Here is a 22,156-nt window from a genome sequence, read left to right as displayed (position 1 = left end):
TCACACTCCACATTCAATTCATCGGCAAGGCTTTTCAGTTAGAACTCTGACATCTCTCTCAGATCAACCCACGCATCCCCTCCATGCATCCCCTCTTCCCGCTCTCCTCCTCTGAGTGGCTATCACCTCTTCCTGGACAATAGCATCCATGCAGGTCTCTGCTCCCTCAGTCTGGTCTGCCTCCCCACCGTCCATTCTCCGCATGGCAGCCAAATCTTTCAAAAACCTGTCAGGTCATGTCGCTCTCTGGCTTCAAATCCATCAGCTGTTCCCCACTGGCCTTTTTAAAAGCAAGTCTCCTAATCCTGGACCAAAGACCTTGAGTGACATGGGCCCACTGACCTCATCACCTCATCCTGTACCATTCTTCCTTTTCCTGATTACCCCCAGCCTAACTAACAATCTATCAACTCCTTCAACTTGTCACAAACTTTCCTTTCTGGGGGTCTTCCTTAGTTTCCTCTGCCTGTAAGCCTTTCTCCCACCTACCACCCTGCCTCCTGCAGCCTCCGCCTAGAAGACTGCACATCCTTTAGTTGTTGTTTAGTCACTAAGTCATGTGTGTCTCTTTCTGCGACCCCATGGACTGTAGCCCACCAAGCTCCTCTGTCCATGGGATTTCCCAGGCAAGAATACTGGAGTGGGTTGCCACATCCTTTAGAGCTCAGACCAAATGCTACTGCCTTCATGATCCTCCAAGCCCGGCCAAGCCTTCATCATCTACTCTCCTAGCAACCTGGTTCTTTTCTTCCCATCACCTACATACCTAGCAAGTAATTAAAACAGGAAGCATATGATTTCAATTAGGTGATCCCCTTCACTAGGTTGCAAGCACCTGATTGTCAGGGATGCTGTCTGCTTTTATATCACCAGCACCTCTCTAACACTGAGCATAGGACTTGGCACGAAATTTTACTCAATCCATAGTGGTTAAATAAATATGTGAATATTGTTATTTCTTGCCCAATTGAGTATTGTTTGTGATCACTGAGGGCCAAGCCAGCATCCAGCTTGCATACCACTGTAGTCTCTGCTCCCAGTTCCCTGCCTGGCCAAGGAGCAAGTCTGGTTTAGGGGTGGGCATGGCCTCACCTCAGGGACTCCTGGACCTGCTGCCAAATGCCAAGCCTGTGGCAGGTCCGGCTCAGTCATCTCTGCAGGAGAAGCCACAGCTGGTGAGGAAGATCCCCCTGGAGAGGATTCCTGGGGGCTTTTGGAGCAGGAGAAGTGAAACAAGACTGCCATTTTCCAGAGTCGTCCAGAATAGAGCATTAGTGAGAGCATTAGTACCACCAGGCCCCGATGGCTCAGCAGGTAAAGAATCACCTGCAATGCAGGAGATGCAGGTTCAATCCCTGGGTTAGGAAGATCTTCTGGTGAAGAGAATGGCTACCCACTCCAGTATTCTTGCCTGGGAAACCCTAGGGACAGAGGATCCTGGGGGGCCATGGTCCATGGGGTCACAGAGTCTGACATGACTGAGTGAGCACTAGTAGGGAGGACCCACTGTCACAGGACCTGGTGCAAGCCAGCTTATTTTTATTTATTTATTATTTATTTTATTTTAAATATAAATTTATTTATTTTAATTGGAAGTTAATTACTTTACAATATTGTATTGGTTTTGCCATACATCAACATGAATCCACCACAGGTATACACATGTTCTTTGACCATGCTGCACAGCTTGTGGGATCTTAGTTCCCTGACCAGGGATCAAACCTGTGCTTCCTGCATTGGAAGCACACAGTCTTAACCACTGGATTGCCTGGCAATTCCTGAGCCAGCTTAGAGGGCGTGCCAAGCACTACTGAGAGTTTTTCGGGCGTTCTTTAATTTCATCCTTGAAAAACTCTGTGCAATATGTGATCTTTTATAGGTGAGAAAATTGAGGCCTAACAAGATTAGGTAATTTTGTCAGGGTCATATAGCAGTGTCATCTTGAACTCCAGTGTAGACACTTGTTCTCTGGACATAAAATAGACTCCTGCTCATGGGGCCTTTGTGTCCCCAGGTGGACAGTGAAGAGGTTGGACAAGAGTGCCATCAAGGGCCTTTCTTAGTGTTTCCATCTGGCAGCAACAGCTTGTTTTCCAGGGAGAAGTGGCTGAACTGAGTCCCTTTCAGGGCCAGTTGTCACCTCTTGGGTCTCATTATTCTGTGCGGTCAGCCTGTCCCCGAGATCCCTGCCATGGTACCTTGCATGAACCTCAGCTCCACTTCTGCTGCGAGGAATGGGGTTAATAGTCATCCACTGCCCTGGCCCTGCACTCACAGTTCTGCCTCACCCGCCCCCTCCTTTCTGCCTACACACACACAAGCTGATGGAGGTCCCCTCTTCCCTTGGCAAGCCACTTGTCCTGCCTTCATTCTCCCACTCAGGGTTGCTGGGAGGTTGTCAAGGGACAACCTTGAAAGGGGAGCTGACTCTCTCCAACAGTGGCCAGCGTCACATTTTAGAGTCTCCTGGCAGGAATTGCTACCCTGTGTTGTGTGTGTCCTCCGTGCCAGGACATGTGCTGAATGCCATCCTCGTGTCTCCACGTGGAATCCTTGCCATCACACTGTCAGAGAGAGGCCATCCTTTATACAGGAGCAAACCAAACCTCAGGGAAATGACATCACAGAGCTCACCTCTAAAAAGAGGCCCCAAGCGTGAGAGGTGGGAGGGAGGTTCAAGAAGGAGGCGACTCATGTGGCTAACTCATGTGGATATATAGCAGAAACCAAAGCAATATTGTAAAGCAATTACCCTTCAATTAAAAATAAATAAGTTAAAAAAAGAAAGTGGCCCCAGTGGAGGTCCAAGGCCAATCATTTTCTGCCTATGCTGCTTTCCTGTCACTTCCTCTCCATGTGGGCTTTGGGCAGGGACCTGTCCTCCCTAAGCCTCAGTGTCCTCATGTGTGAAAGGAAGATGATGTGAGCGCCCATCTCCTAGGGTTGCCAAGAGGCTCAAAACACAAGCTGTGTAGACCTAGCGCAGAGGAAGTGCTCTGTGTGTTGTAGCAATTACATGTGTGGTGGTTGTAGTTAGTGATGTAGCCTTACACCTCTGAGCTGTGCCCACTGAGCTCTTCCAGCCAACCCTCTTCCTCTGAACAGCCAGGAGGCTAGGGTGTAAGAGCCGAGCCGCTTTGTGGCCAGGGAACATGGTGGCTTTTCATCTCTCCACAGTCCCCTTCCCCAACCCATCCCGTCTGCCCTGGGAGAGCTGGCTTTGAGTCATGACTCTGCCCAGGTGACGAGAATAATGAGGTGATCCACCCAGTAGGCGACTGAGCCGCTCATGCCTAATAAAAAAGACAAATTCCCAAGGCTAGGCAGCCAGTGCCTTTAAATAAAACTGAAATCCAGTGAAGGAGAGATCTTCACAGTTGTTGAAATCATGGCCTCCTGCACCTGCGGAAGGGAATATGTGGCACTCCCAGGTTGAAATCTAATACGTGGGCTCCTAATCTCTTAGAACTGATTACTTTAATGAATTTTAAAGGTAGAGCTTTAATTAAAACAGGTCTTTGTGGACAGAAAGCATGCTATTTTGTGAGCTTGGTAAATATTGCCTTTTAAACTAGTAAGTTCAGTTACCAGAAATACTACTGCATATAAACAGTTGGTTTTTTTCATCCTGTGCTGTGGAAACATAACTAGATATTGAAGAGAGGCTGGCTGCATTTCAAAGCCTGGCATTTGGCTCTGCAAATAATAGCGACTTAAATGTACAGGACATCTTTCTCCTCTGGAGCACAAAGAACTTTCCAGGCATGATCTCATCCTGTCTTCAGACATTCCCCTCTGAGGCTGGACTGAGGAAGACAGTGTTCATGATGGCAGCATTGCCAGGCCTTTCTGACTCCCCCGAGACCCCTATTGCACCCCCACCCCACCCTGTACATTACAGAGAAGATGGAGACCACCCAAAGGAACAGGACAATTTCTTCTCCCTTTCTCCTTACCCAGCTGGTAGGTACCACTCTCCTTTTGTTCAGAAGAAAAATAAATAATATGAGTACTCAGGTTGACGTTATGTGCCAGGCACTGGGCTAAGCATGAATGTATTATGTCATGTAACGCTCAAAACAATCCTGGGGCATAGGTACTAATATTATCCACAAAGGTTCCTCCACTTCACTCACTAACAGCCTTGCTGTGGCCTGCCAGTCCCCCATGCAAGTCCCTCTAGCTCTCTGTTCTCATTCCCTCCCCTTTCTCCTTTGTCTGGTGGGATATCTGAGAGTCGAGGACAGGCTAGAGCAGTAGGCCCCACATTGACAAATTGCTTGCCAATATTTTTTTTAAAGAGACCCTCTCTTGGGCGTCTTCTCTGTGCCAAATTTCATGCCAATCAATTTTACATTAACTATTTACCTTTCCCAGGAGCTCTGTGAGGAAGGTATCATTATTATACTCATCTTAGTAATGAGAAAACCGAGACTTAACAGAAGCTGAGATCTTCTCCCAAGACCATAGACTTGGTAAATGACATGTCCTGGCCTTCAAACTAAACTGTCTGCCTCCAGAGGCTGCTCTATTTCCATTCAACTCACTGCCTCCCAAAGTCTAGAAATCTGTCTGCAAACATATATGCAGTTCTGCACCTTTTCCCATTGCACATCTCCCATTGGCCACATCCGTTGTAACTTCCCCTAATAGCAACATAATTTATAGGCTGAGCGACAGTGTGCGTGGCTTGTGTCACCTGTCATTCACCTCTAATTATGTGACTCAGCCGTTGAGTGCTTCATTGTCAGAAAGCAGATCCTTTCCGTCAGTAGAGTTCTGTCTTCATTCAAGTAACCTCTAATTTGTGAGCCGGCTATTCCCTTTGGATTATTTGGAGAAGGTGTTAGTCATGTCGTGATCAGTTTCAGGAAACCCACTTATTTTCCTTTTGTCTTTTCTTATCTCCAGATTTATGGTAATGACTTAGGGATTTGCATTCCTAATTGAAAATCAAAGAATGGAGGCCTTGACCTCAGAGGATGTTGCAGAGACCCCTAGCACTCACCAATATTCATGTTCTACTCTTCTTAGGCATTTAGTTCAACTATCGCTCCTAGGCTCCCCTGCAATAAGGTGTGGCCATGTGACTATTCCACACAAAACAAATGTAAATGATGTGAACTTTGTCCAATTAGCCCAGAACAGCTCCAGGTAATCCTCAATCCCTTTCCCATATCTCAATCAGATTGATGGAGAGAACTCTAAGCATTGGGCTTCCCAGGTGGCTCAGTGGTAAAGAATCCACCTGCAATATGGGAGACACAAGTTCAATCCCTCAGTTGGGAAGATCTCCTGCAGAAGGAAATGGCAACCTACTCCGCTATTCTTGACTGGAAAATCCCACGGACAGAGGAGCCTGGCCGGCTACAGTCCATGAGGTCACAAAGAGTCGGACATGACTTCGTGGCTAAAACAACAAACAACAGCTCTGAGTATGAGAGGAGCCTGGATCCAGGATGACAATGAGAGAGCTGCCTGACCAGGAACACTTGCACTGGGTTATGACATGGATGGCAAACAACGCTTTTTTTGTTTTGCTACTGAATTTTGAGTTACAGAGGCTAGCTTTACTGACCTTAACTAATATACAGGAAAGCAATAATTTCTGGATATCCAAAATACAGATGGAAAGGAAGGATGTATAATAAGCCAAGAAAAGCAGAATCATTGATGAGGAGGAATCTGATATACAGTGAATGAATTACCTCCTTTCTCCATGTCCATATATCCTTTTATTTCTCTCATCTCCCTCCTGCAAAGGAATCAGCAACTTTGATCAAGATCATTTCCTTCCCATATAGAGCTGACTAAAAACAGTAAACACCAATGGATGAATGTGCAAACCCATTGATCAACCTCAGCATCTCACCAATTGGTGGAATATACTAGATGGAGATTGTTTGAGGAGGAGTCTAATTTGTGGAGGTCACTGCTGAGCAGAGAGAGGTCTTCCTTTCCCACCACCAGTCCTCATGGGTCTCTGGAGATCAGCTTGTCTTCCTAATCCTTTCAGTGGTGACTCTGACCCATGAGAGTCAGCACAAGCAGAATCATCCCATTGAGGGGAGGGAGTTATGCATGGTCAATACCAGAAACCCTCATGGAGCCAGGGCTTTGGGTGGGAATGCAAAGAATCTTCTATATTTTTAACAGGTGACACAGGGGCTCATTGTAACTTTTATCCACTGTGGAGACCTTTCTTTTAGACATGGAGGAGGTTTTTAGTAGATTGTATAGTTGGAGACATGGAGGCCTCAGGGGGGGCGGGTGGACATGACCTGTTCAACACCTCCTGGCTGGTCAGTACCAGCAAGAGAACTAGATTAAGGCTGACTGCTCCAGATCCTTTCAAAGCAAGCTTGGGTTTAATCATTTTATAAAAATGAGAAGTAATTTTAATGTAATAAATCTTTTATAGTATGGTAGGCTTGGAGGCATATCTCCTCCCCAACCCAGGGTAAGTTATGGAAATATAACAGGGTGAGTCATCTCTTTGTGTATATATGTTTATTTGAAAGTATCAGAATATTATAAATGAAGTGTTTTTCTGAAATATTAACTTGGAGATTTGCTGGAAATTGTGCAGTTTTTGCCTCTGCTGTGTTATGTTTAAAAAAAATGTTCCTTGATGAGTGACTAATAGCTGTGTATCTGTTTATCATTATTCAGTCATTAAACATTTACAGAGCACTGTTGGAGAGTTGGATTATGTGTTGTTTGGAGGGTTGTGTGGATATGTGGGCCAAAGACATGCCTTGCTCTGGGACACAAGCCCTTCAATTCTCAGGACCCCTCCCCTATATTCCCGCCACAGAAGCCTTCCAGAAAGTCAGAGCAGCTCTGACCACAAAGAAAAGTTCTGCTTTTCCCCTGTCAGCACTGCTTCATCCAGGATCCATCCTTTCAGCTTCATTCCCATAGTCTCCCCTGCTTCTTGGCCTCTTTTGCTTCATTTTTTAAAGTGATTTTAATTTATTGTTATTATTTTTTGACCATGCTGTGCAGCTTATAGGATCTTAGTGCCCAGACCAGGAACTGAACCCAGATCCCCAGCAGTGAAAGCACCAAGTCCTAACCACTGGACCACCAGGGAATTCTCTAGCCTCTTCTATTTTAAATGGTCTCTCTTGCTTTTTATTAAACATTGAACTTTTTAGTTAGTCAAAAATGCCATATTCTTTGTAGAAGGTACATAAAATATAGACAAGAAAATTGAGAAAAAATGGATTAACTCCACCAACCATAAGAACCACTCAACATTTACTGAACATGCTTTCGTCTTTTTTCCTATGCATATAGAGTCACATGTGTTTTAAATTTATACACATGAAATTATATTTCAGACACTATAACTTGCCTTTTGATCAACTGTGAAAAGATTTCCATGACCACAAATACTTCATTTTTACTTTTAGTGTCTGCAGAACATTTTACTGTAAAGAGGAACTATCATGTACTTAACCACATGTTGATGAATATTCAATTATTTCCAATTTTTCTCTGTAATGAATAGTGTTTCTGTATTTATCCTTATATACACACACGTTGTTGTTATTCACTAAGTTGTGTCCAACTCTTTTGTGACCCCATGGACTGTAGCCCACCAAGGTCTTTTGTCCACGGGATTTCCCAGGCAAGAATCTTGGAGTGGGTTGCCATTTCCTCCAGGGGATCTTCCTTACCCAAGGATCAAACCCATGTCTCCTACATTGGCAGGTGGATACTTTACCACTGAGCCACCAGGGAAGTCCTATATACACACATTTTTATGTTTATCTTATTATTTCCAAAGAAGAAATTCCTAGAAACTGAATTTCTACATCAAAGGGTATATACTTTTTTGAGGTTTTTAATCCTTATTTGTTTAGCCTTTGAGTCTATGTCCATACCACCCTGAACCTGCCCAATCTTGTGTCTTTAGCTTTTGATCCATCTTCTCCTAAAAATATTGCCTCCCAGATTATTCCATTTGCACTTCAGAAACCTCAGACCAAGTATTGCCCCACCAACCAAGACCTTAGGTCATACAGCCAGCCAGATATTGTCAGAGCAGAAGCTAAAACCTTAATTTTCTGACCCAATTGACTTATAAACATTTGGGTTACCACTAAGGGCTCAGTGTTACCCTGGTGGCTCAGTGTTAAAGAATCTGGCTGTGAATGCAGGAGATGCGGGTTCAATCCCTTGGTTGGGACAATTCCCTGGAGAAGGAAATAGCAACCCACTCCTGTATTCTTGCCTGGGAAATCTCATGGTCAGAGGAGTCTGGTGGGCTACAGTCCATGGGGTTCCAAAAGAGTTGGACACAACTGAACGAGTAAACAACAACAAAGGGTTAACAATGGCTGCCACTAGCCCACTCTTTCTTGCTGCTGCCTGGAAGGAGAATCTGGTTTGCAATGGGCCTCTGGCTTATCTTCGAATTTTTATTCATGTCCAAATGGAAATCACATTACTTAAAATACAAACATGATTTAATGATATTTAAAATGTGTAGCTGTCTCCATTCTAATTGCCCATTAAAGCAAAGAACACGACTATGGAATGATAGGGAAAAAATGATATGCAGATAAATGTGAAGCTGAGAGCAAAGGGATGCAAGAGACGTAGTCTAGTAGAGAAGAGTGAGGAACCATGGTTCTAAGTTTTACTCTGCCACTAAGTCTCTGGGTCATTGAGAAATCCTTTTGCAGAGGAGGCTGGACACTGATCTCTAGGCTTCCTGCCAGTTTTAGTGATCTAGGATTAAAAATCAACAGGTTTGAAGTTTACCCCTTTTCCCAGGTTTATAAAGAAGGGGGTGTTTGAGAAGTCTAATAATAGACCCTGGACTCAGGGCTTAAAGCTTGAATCAACTGGCCATGAATTTAATGAGCCTTAAAGCCCCCTTTTTCACTTTCACTTCACTTTCAAAGCCTGAACGTGAATAACTTAATGTATCTCATGGAATCTAAAATGCCATACTAGTAAGATGCTCTCTTATATTCCACTAAGAAATGTTTATTTAATGCTTACCATTAAACTACAAAACAATACTGTTTTATGTATCAATGATAACTTACATCCTAATCTCAAATTTTAAGATTATCTGGCCTTCACATGCACAGACCCCTCTATGTTGTACAGAGGAAGAAAGCCTGGAGAAGTAACATGAGTAGCCCAAAGCCACAGAGATAGTGTGGGACTAGAACCAAAAAGCAATAGAGAGAAGCACTTGCAGAATAGAGGAGTAAGGATGTCCAAAAATCATTCCTTCCTGAAAGCAGGGAAAATCCTGGCAAATTTATCAAAGTCAACTTGTTCACAACTTTTTCTAGAAATTAACGAAAGGCTTCAAAAATCCACGGAGGATTTTATTCAAGAAAAATAGCTGGACTTTGATAAAAATAGAAGACTTTGTTGTGTTTTATCTTTCCCTACTTGCATCCTCCTCTCCCCAACTCAGTGGCAGCCTTGAAAACCAGTAGTCTAGGAAGAGAGCCACTGTTAGAAGGAAAACAACAGAGCATCAAACTATGTGAAGCAAAAACTAATAGAACTGCCAAGAGACATAGATAAATCTACTATTATAGTTGAAAACTTCAACATCCCTCTCTCAGAAAAGGATAGATCCAACAGACAGAAAATCAGTAAGAACAGACTTGAACTGAGCAATATCCATCAGTCAACTGAATATAACTGATACCTCTAGACTACATCTAACAACAGCAGCATACACCTTCTTATCAAGCTAACATGGAATAGTCACCAAGATAGGCTACAATTTGGGCCATAAAACACAACTTAACAAATTTAAAAGACTAAGTCATACAATGTCTGCTTTCAGACAACAATGGAAAATGATAATGAAGGAGGACTTTGAACAACTCTAAGTCCACAGGTTTGATAACCTAGATGAACTAGACCAATTCCTTGAAAGACACAATTTGCCAAAACTCACACAAGAAGAAACAGACAACAGACAACATACATACATATGCCTGTATGTAAAGAAACTGAATCAATAATATCCTTCCAAAATAGAAAGCATTGGTCCCAGACTGGGTTCACTGCTGAATTCTACCAATCATTTAAAAAAGAAATTATAGCAATTCTTTACAATCTCAGAGAATAGAAGCAGAGGGAATACATCTTAACTCATTTGAGGGCAGCATAGCCCTAATATCAAAACCAGACAAGACATTACAAGAAAACTACAGACCAATATCGCTCATGAACACGGAAAAATCCACATCAAAATATAAGCAAATTGAATCCAACAATGTATAAAAAAGATTATATACCATGACTAATGGAATTTATCCCAGGTGTGCAAGGCTGATTCAACACTTGAAAATCAATGTAATCTATTTTATCAACAGACAAAAAAGAAAAATATCACATGATCATATCAATAAATGCAGAAAAAGCATTTGACAAATCCACACTGAGCTCTTAATAAGCTGGAGTGGAACTTCTTCAATTTGATAAAGTTGGGTGAAAGTCATTATATAATTGTCCAAGCCCATAGAATATACAGCACCAAGAATGAACCCTAATATAAACTATAAACTTTGAGTGATTATGATGTGTGAATGTAGGTTCATTAATTGTAACATATATACCACTCTGGTGGGAATGTTGATAATGAGGGTAGATATGCATGTGTGGGGCAGGAGATATATGAGAAATCTCTGTACTTTCCCCTCACTTTTTCTGAAATTTTATTAAAAACTTTTAATGAAAATGATCCAGCTATATTCACTTTACAAAAGGGTCACTTTAATTAAAGAATCATTATAAGGGACAAAGAATGACACTATTTGTTGATTTAAAAAAATAGTCCATTAAGAAAATCCAGTAATATAAATATATACATAGCTAATAATAGACCCCCAAAATATAGGAGCCAAAAACTGACAGAAATGAAATAGAATAGATAGTTCTCCATAATATTTGAAGATTTAAATACCTCACTTTCAAAAATGAATAGAATAATGAGATGATCAATAATGAAATGTTATACACCAACTAGACCTAACAGACACTGCATCCAACAGCAACAGACTATACATTTTTCTGATGTGCACTAGCAACACTATCTAGGAGACATAGGCCATAAATTAGGCTACAAAACAAGTCTCAGTAAATTTTAAAATATTGAAATCCTGTAAAGTAATTTCTCTAACTCAACAGAAACTAGAAATCATTAAAATAGTAAATCTGAAAAGTTCACAAATATGTGGAAATTAAACAGCACACTCTTAAACAACCAATGGATCAAGTGAAATCACAAGGGAAATTATAAAACAATTGGAGGTAAATGAAAGTGAAACGATATTATACCAAAACTTAAGGGATGCAACGAAAGCAGTGCTCAGAGGGAAATTTATGACTATAAACACCTACATTACAAAAGAAGAAAGATCTTAAATCAATAACCTATATCTTTGTACCATAAAGAAAAAGAAAGAGAAAACTAAACCCTACTGTAGCAGAAGGAAGGATTTAGTTTAAAGTAGAAAATTTTCAAAGTACACAAGAGAAAAGCATTAGAATCAATAAAACCCAAAGTTGGTTCTTCAGGAAGATCAATAAAATTGGCAAACCTCTAGCTAGACTGGCCAAGAAACACAAAAAGAAGATTCAAATTATTAAAATCAGAAATGAAGCTGACATTACTACAGACCTACAGAAATAAAAAAATATTGTAAGATAGTACTGTGAACAATTGCATACCAAAAAATTAGATATTCTAGATGAAATGGATAAAGTCCTAGAAACAAACTACCAAACCTGACTCAAGAAGAAATAGAAAATCTAAGTAGACTCATAACAAACTGAGATTGAATCAGTAATCAAAAACCTCTCCACAAAGAAAAACCTAGGACCAGATGAATTCTACAAAATATTTTTAAAGGCACTAACACAAATTCTTCTGAAACTCTTCCAAAATATGTAATTTTGGAGGGATTGTTCCCTAATTTATTCTTTGAAACCAGCATTCTCCTATCAAGGCCAGACAAAGACCTCACAAGCAAAGAAAACTACAGATTGATATCCATTACAAATATGAATGTAAAAATCATCAACAAATTACTAGCAACCAAATCCAGCAGTATATTAAGGGGACTCTAAACCATGAGCAGTTGAGATTTGTCTAAAGAATGCAAGGAGTTTGACATTAAGGAAAAGAATAGTCAATATATATTAGTCTACTAGGACTGCCTTAACAGAACGCTACAGCCTCGGTGGCTTAAATAACAGAAATTTATTTTCTCAGATATAGAGGCTGAAAGTCCAAGATCAAGGTGCTGGTTGGTTTCTAGTGAGCCTTCTCCCTTTCTTCCTTCTTGCTGTGTCTTCACATGGCATTTCCTCTATGCTCATGCACTCCTAGTGTCTCTTCCTCTTGTATGCATACCAGTCCTATTGGATAAACACCCTATCCTTATTACTTCATTTAATCTGATTACCTCCTTAAAGACCCTATCTTCAAATACAGTCACACTGAGGGTTTGGGCTTCAACATATTTTTTTTTGAGGGGGAAACGATTCAGTTCATAATTTAATATACCATACTAACAGAATGAAGGGGGAGAAAATTCATATGATTATCTCAACTGAGGCAGAAAAAAGCATTTGATAAAATTAGATTTTCCTATTTATGATAAGAATATTCAACAAATTAGAAATAGATGAGCACTTCCTCAACATGATATAGTGCATTTATAAAAAAACTCACAGTGAACATCATATTTAATGGTGAAAGACTGAAAACTCTCTCTGTAAGATCAGGAACAAGACATGCAACTTGCTTTCCCCAATTCTATTTAACATTGTATAGGAAGTTCTAGCCACAACAATTAAGCAAGAAAAATAAAGAAAAGATATCCAAATTGAAATGAAGTAGAACTATCTCTATTTAAGATGACATGATTGTATATATAGAAATTCCATGATATTATATATAGAATTTCTAGAGCATCCATAAAAACTATTAATGCTAATAAACAAATTCAGAAAATTTTCAGGATATAAGTTCAACATAAAATGATCAATTGTAACTTTATATGCTAGTAATAAATTATTCATAAAGCAATTTAAAGTAAACAGTTTCATTCACAATAGCAAGAAATTTAACCAAGGTGGTACAAGATTATACACTGAAAATTACAAACATTGCTGAAAGAAATTAGAGTTAAATAAATGGAAAAATACCCTGTGTACATGAACTTGAAGATTTAGTATTATCACTAATACTCCCTAAATTGATCTAAAGATTCAGTGCAATTCCTGTCAATATCACAATAGCCCCCTTCAGTTCAGTCACTCAGTCGTGTCCAACTCTGTGGCCCCATGGACTGCCATATGCCAGACTTCCTGTCTATCACCAACTCCTGAAGCTTGCTCAAACTCATGTCCATCGAGTCAGATGTGAAGTACCCCCCTTATGTTTACATAAATGGAAAAGTTGATCCTAAAATTTATATAAAATTTCAAGGGACCCTGAGTAGCCAAAAATTGTTTGAAAGACACAAAACAAATCTGAAGGAGTGTCTCCATCCATTCAGGCTGCTATAACAAAATAATACAGACTGAATGGCTTATAAACATCAGAAATTTATTTCTCACAGTTTTGAAGGCTAGGAAGTCCAAGAATGTAGCACAACAGATTTGTCATCTGGTGAGGACCTGCTTTCTGGTTCATATATGGCTATCTTCTCAGTGTGTCCTCATATAGCAGAAGAGACAAGGGAGCTCTTCTGGGTTTCTTTTATATGGGCACTAATCTCATTTATGAGACCTCTGCTTTCATGAGCTGATCACCTTCTAAAGACTTCACATCCAAGCACCATCACCCTAGAGGTTAGGATGTCATCATGTGATTTTGGAAGGATACAAGTATTCAGTCAATAGCAAGGAGTCACACTTCCCTGTTTCGAAACTTGACTGAAAAGATACAGTAATTTTTAAAAGTGTTGGTAGGAGCTTCCCTGGTGGTCTAGTGGTTGAGAGCCTACCTGCCAATGCAGAGGACATGGGTTCAATCCCTGGTCCAGGAAGATTCCGCATGCCACAGAGCACCTAGGCCCATGTGCCACAACTACTGAACCCACACTCTAGAGCCCACAAGCTGCAACTACTGAGTCCATGTGCTACCACTACTGAGCCCACACACTGCAACTACTGAAGCCTGCATACCTAGAGCTGTGCTCCACAAGCGAGATCACTGCAATGAGAAGCCTGTGCACCACAATGAAGAGTAGCACCACCCCCTCACCACAACTAGAGAAAGCCGGGGCACAGCAATAAAGACCCAGCGCAGCCAAAACTATTAAAAGAAAAAAAAAATTCCTTCAATAAAGGAATAAGGATAGATACATAGATTAATGGAATAGAACTGAGAGTCTAGAAATAAATCCATATAACTAAGGTCAATTGATTTTTCATAAGGATGCCAAGATCATTCAATGGGAAAATGACAGTCTTTTAACAAGTGATCCTGGGGAAACTGGATATGTGTATGTATTAATAAAAGAATGAAGTTGGATTCTTACCTCATATCATATGCAAAGATTAGCACAAAGAGGATCAAAGACCTAAATATAAGAACTAAAATTATGAGACTCTTAGAATGAAGCATAGAAGAAGCCTTCATAAAAATGGATTTGGGAGTGACTTCTTATATATTACACCAAAAGCACAGGCAACAAAAGAAAGAATAGATAAACTGAACTTCATCAAAATTAAAGTCTTCTGTGCATCAAAGAAATACTATGAACAGAGTAAAAAGGCAACCCACAATGTCAGAGAAAATATTTGCAAATCAAATATTTAATAAGGGATTAATATCCTAATATCCTGAAGCTCCAATACTTTGGCTACCTGATGCAAACAGTCGATTCATTGGAAAAGGCCTTGATGCTGGGAAAGATCAAAGGCAGAAGAGGCGACAGAGGATGAGATGGTTGGATGAGATGGTTGGACATGAACTTGAGCTAACTCTGGGAGATGGTGAGGGACAGGGAAGCCTGGTGTGCTGCAGTCCATGGGACCACGAAGAGTCAAACACGACTAGCGACTGAACAACAACAATATCCTAATAAATTAAAAAAAAAAAACTCATACAGCTCAAAAACAATAACAAAAGAACTAAAAAATTGGCAAGGACTTGAATGTACATTTCTCCAAAGAAGATATAAAAGTGGGTGACAAATATATAACAGATACTCATTACCCAGGTTCAATCCCTGAGTCAGGAAGATCGCGTGGAGAAGGGAATGGCTACCCACTCCAGTATTCTTGCCTGGAGAATCCCATGGAAAGAGCATCTAGTCAGGCTACAGTTCATGGGGTCGCAAAGAGTCAGACATGACTGAGTGACTAACACTTCATTGTCACTATTATTCTGGAGAAAGGAATGGCTACCCACTCCAGTATTCTTGCCTGGAACATTCCATGGACAGAGGAGCCTGGTGGGCTATATTAGGGAAATGTAAATCAAAACCATGAGATACTATTTCACACCAATTAGGTTGTGCATGTGTGTGCGTTAGCTGTTCAGTCATATCCGACTGTTGGCGATGCTATGGATTGTAGCCCTCCAGGCTCTTCTGTCCATGGGACTCCCCAGGCAAGAATACTAGATTGGGTTGCCATGCCCTCTTTCAGGGGATCTTCCTGGCCCAGGGATCAAACCCACGACCGTTACATCTCCTGCATTGGCAGGCAGGGTTTTACCACTAGTGCCACCTGGGAAGCCAAGTGACTAGGTGGAGATGTAAATTAGCACTTCTCAATCTATGACGTGCTTTGGAAACAGCTGTTAAAATGCAGATTCTGATGTAGTAGATTTGGGATGAGGCTTGAGATTCTGCATTAAAAAAAAAAAAATTACCCACGCCACACAGCATGTGAGATCTTAGTTTCCAGACCAGAGATTGAACCTGCATCCCCTGCATTTTAGGGGGACATAGTTCTAGGGGGCAAAATCTTAACAACTGGACCAGCAAGCAAGTCCTGAGATTGTGCATTTTAAATAAGCTCTCAGGTAACCCTGATGTTGCTGATCTCTGAAGAATATACTTTGAGAAAGAAGTCTGTAGAGGAATGACTGTTCACCTTGGTTGTCAGTTAAAGCCTTCATTTAGCAGTTTTTTGAAGAAACAACTGTACTACAAAGTCATAGAGGCATGGTTTGTTGGGAATAAGGCTTTGAATAAAGTTGAGTGTGTTTTTGTGTAAAATAGCAAACATTGATTATCCCTTTTTAGTCCTTTGAACAATTCTATGAGGAAGTCACTTGTCTTTTAGACTGGGTGGCTTATAAACAAGAGAAATTTGTTTCTCACAGTTCTCGAGTCTGGGAAATCAAAGATCAAGTTGCTGGCAGATTCAGTGTCTGGTGAGGGCATACTTTCTGGTTCATAAATAGCCAGCTTCTTGTGGTGTCTTCACATGGTGGAAGGAACTAGGGGGCCCTCTGGGGTCTCTTCTGTAAGAGCACCAGTCCTGATCAAGAAGGCTCCATTCTTAAGACCTAATCACCTCTCAAAGGCCCCACCTCCTAACATCATCACACTGGGAATTAAGTTTCAACATATGAATTTTAGGGGGATGCATTCAGTTTATAGCAGTGCTATTATAGCTGAGGGACTACACAGAGAGAGGTGAAGTGATTTGTCTATGTTTATGTATGTAGAACACGGCAGAGCCAGAAATTATACACAGACAGTTGAACACCAAAGCCCTTTAACCAGGGCACTACCCCAAACTTGCATATCAGTGTCTACCTAGTACTCATACACTTCCCAATGGCAAGCTATCACTTATGTGTTTATCTGTTTATTCTTCTCTACCTCCTATACTTAAAATCATATAAAAATGTCTTTTAGAAAATGATAGAAGAACATGCTTTGAGTGAATGCTTATTCTGTGCAAGTCTGACCAGGACCTATAACATAAAATCATCTCATTTAACTTAATTCTCACAACAGTCTTTTCAGATAGTTATTATAACGCCCAGTTTATATGCAATCACACTAAGCTTTGCATAGCTTAAGGAACATGTTCAAGATCACTAAGCTAGCACACAATAGAAGAACCAGGGTGGAAACCCAGGTCACCAAGCCTATCAGTCTGTACTTCTTTTTATCTAACAGACTGTTTTTGCAATGATCTTCATAGACCTTCGGAGAAGGCAGTGGCACCCCACTCCAGTACTCTTGCCTGGAAAGTCCTATGGACGGAGGAGCCTGGGAGGCTGCAGTCCATGGGGTCGCTGAGAGTCAGGCACGACTGAGTGACTTCACTTTCACTTTTCACTTTCATACGTTGGAGAAGTCATTGGCACCCCACTCCAGTATTCTTGCCTGGAGAATCCCAGAGACAGAGGAGCCTGGTGGGCTGCTGTCTATGGGGTCGCAGAGTCGGACACGACTGAAGCAACTTAGCAGTCATAGACCTTGGTGTTGTACTACTCAATGAACACTTCTTGGCTTTGGGCCATCTAAGCTGTGTGGTCAAGGTTAGTATTTATCATTTATGCTACCTCTTTCAGGCCAGGTAATTTCAGAGTGGTTCTTTTTTGTTTTGTTTTGTTTTCATCTTACTTTATATGACTTCAAATTTTAATGAATAGGGTAAAGGAGAAGGAATGTTACTGCTGCTATTAATAATTTTATATTAAGCTATAGCCAGTTAATGATGTGATCATTTCAGTTGAAGAGCAAAGGGACTGCGCCATATATATACATGTATCCATTCTCTCCCAACACCTCCCCTCTCCCAGTCCAGGCTCAGAATGGTTCTTCTATCCCAACCTCATCGGTTCCCAAGGCCAGATATCCTGGTTATCAAACTTTGGCTATAATCCTGTTCTCTAGGATCCTGCTACACAGCAAATTTTCAGGGTGTGCAGTTGTGGTTATGGTGAGTGGTGATGGGGTGGTGGTGGAGGCTGGTTAAACAAAAACGCCCATCAGCCATATTTGGGGCTTTCAAACTTAATAAGCCTCCACATTCTCTACACACTTTCTCAGTGGATTCGAGAATAGTTATTTTAAATGGTTGTTTTAAAAAAGTACATCTTGAACTTCACAGTGAAGTCTGAGAAGTCAAAGCAACTACATGCCACAGTGGAATCAGATGTGCTAGTTAATGGGTGGACTTGTACTCAAACTTGAGCAAAATGTTCTCATTAGGTTCTTTTAACCATTGTCAAGATGAAATGAGTTATGTTACATGAGACAGTTTAAATTCAGAGAAAAGTATACAGAGTACTAGAAGAGACACAACCATATACCATATCCAATATTAACAAATGTTAACCTTTTGCTTCAAGTTTTTCCATTTTATAAAATAAAAAAATTATATTACCAAAATTTCCAGTTGTAAAATGGTTAAATAAAATTTTCGAGTTGGGGTAAATAGACCCCTGGGAATACAGAGGTACTCTATATCTATTTCCATATCCTTTCCTTATATATTCTCTCCTGAAGTAGATCAGCCTGAATAAAGATAGTAGAAGGTTTAATAAACTTGCCCACTGATAGATCATTAAACATAATTTTTTATGAAATATGACTAAGTGATTAGGGCATATGATTCGAAAGGAGTTCAGGGCATAGAGTGACTTTGCTATACGAAACTCCTTTTAATACTTGCTTATGTGAACAAAGTGTCCTAGCCCTCACGCGTATAAAAATGTAAAAGAGGGATAGAATTGATGCTGAACCTTGTCTAATTCTATCAGAAAGCCGTATCAGTTAAAAGATACCTAAGTTAATGGAGAACCTATCCTCATCCAATGCATTTAGAAATGAATTTGCAATACAATTTTATTTTTAGGTTTAAGAAATTTAATGGCTTAATAAATAGTAAATATTTTATTTAATATAATAAATAAAATGATGAATAATAATTATTTAATAAAATATTTAATAATATTTAATAAAATAATTAAACATTTTAAAAATTGTATAATAGTGATAATTATAATTATGATGCAGTTCAGAAGAAAGGCATATAGAACTTTGTGCCAATAGAAAATTTTTAAAGTTAATTTCAATTTACATATGTATTTTAATGTGACTTAATTATAGACATTCAAGTATAAAAATATATTAGGATAAAAATACTGGGGGTATGGAATGGATATATGAGGTCAAAGAAAAATAGGAACTGTGTATATTTAAAGGAGATAATACTTCAATGGTTTTAATTTTATTCACAATCTGTGCAAAATTATATTCCTTGTACCTCCTAACACATATAACAAAAAGAGTCAAGTTAAAACATGCAAAGATTTGAAGAACACTGAAGTAAAGATTTTATTGCCTCCTTCTTTCAGAAATCATCTCAAATTAACCAGTACAAAAAGAAATCAGTATACACACTGTAACCTACAACAAAAATGTATGAAGAAGGGGTGCCAAGTGTAACACATGCAGGTATGTATGCAGGTATGAAAGATACCAGGTGAGGTTAGGTGGGACAGTAAAATTCAGTTGAAGCTGGCAGAAATGATACATTGAACATTCTTTGATCAAAATGAGCTATATGTAGAAAAATTAGAAAACAGTAACAAGAAAACACTACCACTTGAAAAATATGAATTTTAAGGTCAGTGGGTCATGGAGAAGAAAATGGCAACATACTCTAGTATTCTTGCCTGGGAAATTCCCTGGACAGTGGAGCTTGGCGAGCTACAGTCCATGGGATTACGAAAGAATCCGATAAGACTTAGAAACTAAACAACAACAGTCATATTTCCAAGGAATTTATAATTCAGTGTTGGGAGGAGAAGGTGTATATGTAAATAATTAGAATTCCAAAGTGAGAGTGATAGGTGCCCTTAAGATATTTGTAGAAGTGGGTTGTAGATCTTGCTTCTTCCAGTGTCCTCACCTTAGGCCTACTGATTGAGAACTGGCACTTTAGCAGTGTACCTGGCTGATTCATATATGCCCATTAAATATGAGAAGTACAGCTGTAGATTTCTGAAAAGAAGAAAATTTCTTCTCATTGGCAGAATCAGAGAAGTCTTCTTGAAGGAAGAGGAGAATAGAGCCTTGAAATGTCAAACTGATGTTAAATTTTCAGTCTTAAGTGGAATGAATAAGGTAGCTTGTACCCTTCAATAACTTAATAAATCTTTATTATGAATTGGTTACCTTCTTTTTTGGTTTTATATTTTTAAGAAGTCTTATTGTGTGACATGCTGACATGGCCAGATGTCAGAACTGGCCCTAAAGAAACTGGCAAAGCCCTTGGCCAGTTTCCGTTAGGATGGCTCTTTATTATCTTAGCCAAAATAAAATCATGGTCTTTAGTGGATTCTCAGTAGCCTTCCAATTACTCCACTCAAGAGGAGAGGGACAGAAATGGGACTTTGGGGAAGTTTCTTATGAAATGCTGTGGATCTCAGGTCTTGGTTGAGTTCTCATAAATATTACAATGCAATTCTAACTGCTTTGATTCCCATGATGATATTGTGATCAAGATCTCTGATTCCTTAATTCTGGGATTTTCTCATTATGTGATACCTTGAACATTATACTTTAATGTACCTAATTTTTAGTCACCCGAGTTTGTAGACATGAACATTACTAAAGTAATACAAAAAAGAAGAAAACAATTAAAAAACAAGGAAAAAATTATCTTAGAAAAATATTCAAGTATTGGAGCTAAAGAAAACTGTCAGAAAGTGCCATGGAATATTGCTAGTCTAGAGCTTTGCTCTTGTCTGTCTCAGAAACCAAGACAAACGAGGTATTACTTGCATGCTTCCATGGTTCTGTGGAACAAAAAGTGGTAAAAACGCAGATTGTTGCACACAATTTTTGAGGAAGCTTCCAATGTCATTAAGGAAGAATATACAAATGCAAATCAAGTAGTGTTTGCCAAAGTTGATTGTGATCAGCATGCTGATATAGTCCAGAGATACAGGATAAGCAAATACACAACCTTCAAATTGTTGCATAATGGGATGATGATGAAGAGAGGATACAGGGGTAGTGATAAGCGAAAGAACTTGCAGATTACATCAGGCAACAAAAAAGTAACCCCTTCAAGAGCTTCATGACTTAGCTGAAATCACCACTCTTGTCCGCAGCAAAAGAAATATCATTAGATATTTTGAGCAAAAAGATTCAGAAAACTATAGAGTTTTTGAAAGAGTAGCAAATATTTTGCATGATGATTGTGCCTTCCTAGCTAGCTGCATTTGGGGTGGTTTCAGAACCAGAAAGATACAATGGAGACAACATAATCTACAAACCATCAGGGCTTTCTGCTCCAAATATGTTGTACTTGGAATCTATGACAAATTTTGATAAGATTTATAATTGGATTCAAGATAAATGTGTTCCTCTTGTCTGAGAAATAGCATTTGAAAATGGAGAGGGATTGACAGAGGAAGGACCGCCTTTTCTCATATGGTTCTCACTGTATGAAAGAAGATACAGAAAGTTTAGAAATGTTCCAGAATGAAGTAGGCCAACAATTAATAAGTGAAAAAGGTACAATAAAATTTTACACGCTGATGGCGACACATTTAAACATTGTCTTCTGCACATACAGAAAAGTCCAGCAGATTGCCTTGTGATAGCTATTGACAGCTTTAGGCATATGCATGTGTTTGCAGACTTCAATGATGTAGTAATTCCTGAAAAACTCAAGCAGTTCATATTTGACTTACATTCTAGAAAACTACACAGAGAATTCCATCATGGTCCTGACCCAACTGATACAGCCTCAGGACAGGAAGTCCAAGATGTAGTAAGCAGTCCACCTGAGAGCTCCTTCCAAAGCACCCAGTGAATATAAGTATAGTTTATTGAGGGATGGAGATGAGCTTTAAAAACTTAGAAAAACAACTTGCAAGCCTTTTTATTATGAAAATTATATTTTCATAATTCTGTGTTTGTTTTTATTTTGAATAAACTGAAAGATTTGGTGTTTTTTGGTTAATTTATTTTTTTATTGAAGGATAATTGCTTTACAGAATTTTGTTGTTTTCTGTGAAACCTCAACATGAATCAGCCATAGGCATACACATATCCCCTCCCTCTTGAACTTCCCTCCCATCTCCCCTCGCCCCATTCCAACCCTCTAGGTTGACACAGAGCCCCTGTCTGAGTTTCCTGAGCCATACAGCAAATTCCCATTG

General features: G+C 39.7%; 1 pseudogene; it reads left to right on the top strand.

Moving 5' to 3' along the window:
• The first annotated feature begins 1,082 nt into the window (after positions 1 to 1,082).
• LOC138071657 (endoplasmic reticulum resident protein 44 pseudogene) lies at positions 1,083 to 21,847 on the top strand (annotated as a pseudogene).
• The last annotated feature ends 309 nt before the right edge of the window (positions 21,848 to 22,156 follow it).

The sequence above is a fragment of the Capricornis sumatraensis genome, chromosome X (genome assembly GCF_032405125.1).
Source record: "Capricornis sumatraensis isolate serow.1 chromosome X, serow.2, whole genome shotgun sequence".
NCBI lineage: Eukaryota > Metazoa > Chordata > Mammalia > Artiodactyla > Bovidae > Capricornis > Capricornis sumatraensis.
Note: the sequence above shows the minus strand (reverse complement) of the source record. Positions and strands in the feature narration are given on the sequence as shown.